General features: G+C 29.8%; 1 protein-coding gene across 1 annotated transcript in view; it reads left to right on the top strand.

Moving 5' to 3' along the window:
- Positions 1-1,613, top strand: part of foxo (forkhead box, sub-group O) — a 185,018-nt gene extending 183,405 nt beyond the window's left edge. Inside the window, exon 8 of the mRNA XM_018510546.1 lies at positions 1,323-1,613. The gene's annotated coding sequence lies outside the window, so the exon portion shown is untranslated. The remainder of the gene's footprint in view (positions 1-1,322) is intronic.
- Positions 1,614-4,003: the final 2,390 nt, after the last annotated feature.

Below are 4,003 nucleotides of genomic sequence, written 5' to 3'. Positions count from 1 at the left end.
CCCCCCCCCCCCCCAATAACGCCTTCTCTCGCTCAAATTACCCTTCCTCATTTTTCCCGTCGCGATTTGCGATCCTTCTCCTTCGCTGTTTAACCAATCTGCAAAACTATTCTTCCGGTTGCTACCGTCATCGACTATTTCGATTTTCGACGAACGTCGAGAGATCGGAAAAGAGGGATTTTGATCTCTCTGGCTCTCGCGGCCTGGGGAAAACTTTTCAATATCAGGAATGAAAAAGTTGATGTCATGGTCGACTTCTTCGAAGTCGGACTCGTTCGTCGCATAGCTGGACCAATTAGGGCGATAGATCAAGCGTGTGGAAAATAGCCGAAACGGCCCCCCTTTAGCAGGCGGACAATCTTAGAAGTTTCCGTCTTCCGAGAAATCGCGTTAAAACAATCTTTGCTGATGATGAATTAATTCACTAATGCATTAATCGAGTGCCCATTACCGAATTTTCTTGTTAAATACTAATTATTTAAACGCTACATCCAATAGGATCTAAATAGCTGTATTTATAAAATGTTATACACATAGGTATATTTAAAATTCCAAAACCTATTAAAACATCTCGGTAGAATAAAGATTGAAGGTTTTGAAATGTTCTACATAATTTTAATTTTTAGTATATTTCTTTATTAGAATAAAATATATTATACATAACATAAAATATATTATATATAACATTAACTATATATATATATATACATATATTTATAAAGTACTATTTTTAATTCAAAAATATTTATCGAAGCTAAATGCAAAATGAAATTAAATACTACTAGATAGAAATTAATTAAATATTGAATGATTACTTCATATTGAAACATTATATGATATTTATTACGATAGATTGTTTTACACGGTGACAATAATTATTTTCTGTTATCTTATTTCCGTTAAAATTGCGATTGTTTACTAATTTTAGTGACCTCCTTACTAATATATTCGACGATAATTTGAAAATCTGTATTTATTCAAGTGTTATGAAACTGGACTTTCTCGGGCGAAATTATCATGCCTAATAATAAGTCACATTTTTTCTCAAAAGAGTAAAAAAGACTTGCTGCTAAATTTGCCGCAAAAGTTGCTAGATTTTTAAATATTTTACAGATATATTTACTTACTAAATGTAATATTTTATATAATTATTATCATTGTAAGGAATATATATTTATTTAATTTGTATAAAAAATAATTATTTAATTAATTATAAAAAGTACCGATAATCTCAAATATATAAGAACTCATCGTATATAAAAATTGGGACTTTATGTAAAAATCAATCCATAATAAGACGATTCGTTTTCTTTCTGTTACAGATGTTCGACATGCCGAGGACGAGAGGGTGAACCGACGACTTGTGATAAGATATAGACATAATGATGCCAGATCACGACGAAATACGTACTTCAAAAATGCCAATTTACGTTAGTGCAATTGTGGTGCGAGGAACTATTGCCGCGAGTGCGATTAACGTCGGCGAGGGCTTCATCATCGTTTCATCAAACGTCTTCAGCTTTTTTAAAAATGAGCTGGTGCTCAAGATAGGCCGGAGATAAGCTGATGACAATTACGAGGTTACGAGCTCTCACGGATTTAAGAAAATTTTCGTAACGTATGATATGATTAAATCAAATTTTAATGTAAAATATTGTAAAATATTATTTCTTCTGTTAATTATTCTCCTTTCTGATTATGCTTTACAATTCAATTGTGACTGGTAATTCACAATTCTTTTGTAACTGGCGATTCAGAGAAAAATGAAGAAAACAATCTGTTTCTTTTTCCAGAATATTGATCTATTTTAGTTCGATTATATTTTACTTTCTTTGTAAAAATTATTTTGATAATTAACCCTTAATTTCCAAAAAGTGACATTAATGATGAAAAACCTAATGTTATTTAGAGATCATTAAGGCTTTACTTTAATAATCATAGTTATCATGAGTTTGATGTTATGTTTATATATATTTTTATTTAAATAATTTATTTTTATATATAATGTTTATATGTGGAAAATATTTTTTTTAATTTAAAACAAAATATCTATAGATTTATATAGTATAAATTCAGTCTTTAAGGGTTAATTGTCAAATCATTGATTATTGAAAGATCCGAATCGAAAGCTCCCTTGAGCCGTAACTTCGCGGGTATTCCGATTTATGAATCGTCTCCGATCTTCGAATTCGAACCGCCAAGACATTAAATCGCCAAAACGAATAATTTGAGAGCGCTTAGAGCTTGGGGTAGACTAATTTTGCTGAAAGCGTCATTTTAACAATTCTGTGTAATTCCTTTATGCGATTTTTTCGAGATCTTTGGAAGCAGGGACTGAATGTTAAAATAATACTATAGTAATTTTATTAGTAATTGTACATTGGTATTATGTACATCTCTATCTTGTAAAATATTGAAACCCTTTAGTTATATTGACTAAACGTCACACAAATACCGATGTAACCAAAATTTTCATAATACCGTATATATGTAATTTTTTGGAATTATCGATATTATAACAATATAATTACTGTTATAATATTGAACGCCAATATTTTCAAATTAATCAAATTTGTCAGTTCTTGATATTTTGTAAATGAAATAATTAAATATATAGTACACATTTTATAAAAAATTTTTTTTTAATATAATGACTTTAATCGTAAAGTTTTGTATTTGTATAACTTATTTTATTCCCTTACTTTTTTAATAAAATAAATATGCATCATAAATACAATATAAAAATCTAATTGATAATATTAATATTGTTGAATAATATATTGAATTATATATATGTATGTGTATGTGTGTAAAATTCTATTCATAGAACAAATTTTAGATTTCTCTGTTTGTCTTCGATCGTAGTGAGTTTTTGTATTATGATAGAGAAAAGTAAAAGTTTCAATTTTGTGTATCGATACTTTGAATATTATAATAGTAATATTATATTGTTATAAAAACTGTTGTAATATCGAAGTTGCTGATATTACATTATACTGGTAATTATATCAATTAATTTTTATCTTGGTTATTATATAAAATAAAAAATATTTTCGCATTTATAATTTATCGCCGTTATATAATTAATATTATTATTTCTGATCCCTGCTTCAAAGCCTTTTCGATGCTGCGTTTGGCGGTATCACAGTCAATTTTTAAGATATAAGATACGTTGTGGTAAACTTAGATCATAACGCGGTCATCTCGCAAAACACGAACCAATCCTAGAACACAACGCAGTCGTTATAACTGCATAACTGCATATTTTGTAAGGACACGGCGGTGAGTGCGGATGGAGAGCAAGACGGGAAAAGGACGATGAAGAGTTAAGGCTCGCCGACGTACAACGCCGTGCGTACAACGATCTCTGTCGTCTATAAAAAAAGTAACCTCATAGTGCTCTAAGGCGCACGCTATCGCTGCACAATGCGCCCCTTTCAAAACCGGCATGCGCTATTAGTACATTATTTCTTGCTCTTAAATGCCGGTGTCAAACAAAAGTGCGAATTAGTGAAATAGTTATTACGAAAATGAATTTTCTCTCTTCTTTTCCTTTTCTTTAATATAAGATTGATGTCAATAAAACCATCAATTGTTTTAAATGTGGCTGTTTGTCTCTAAAATTCTGTTTTACTTTGAATGTAAAACATATTAGCTCATTTACAATTAGAAGCAACCAGTTACGTTTAAACGGAAAAAATTATATATTTTTTGTTGCGAACGAAGCGAGTACACAATGAAGAATAATTATGAGTGAACTCGAAATTTCACTAGAAAGATAAAATCTAAAATTTGGAATTTTAGATAGCTGGCGCTGCGAAAGAGTGTCAAACATTAATAGCGCATGTTCTTCCCGAAGGACGCACTGTGCAAAGAAATATAAATAAATATGAAAGAAAGATAAACATTATATTATTGTACATGTAATTAAAGTAATACAGAGGTGAATACGAAAAAGCAGTCGCCACTGCGTTATATACAAATAAATATATATATATATATA

Source organism: Trachymyrmex cornetzi, unplaced genomic scaffold (genome assembly GCF_001594075.2).
Source record: "Trachymyrmex cornetzi isolate Tcor2-1 unplaced genomic scaffold, Tcor1.1 scaffold343, whole genome shotgun sequence".
Lineage (NCBI taxonomy): Eukaryota > Metazoa > Arthropoda > Insecta > Hymenoptera > Formicidae > Trachymyrmex > Trachymyrmex cornetzi.
This window is presented reverse-complemented; position numbering and strand designations above follow the sequence as displayed.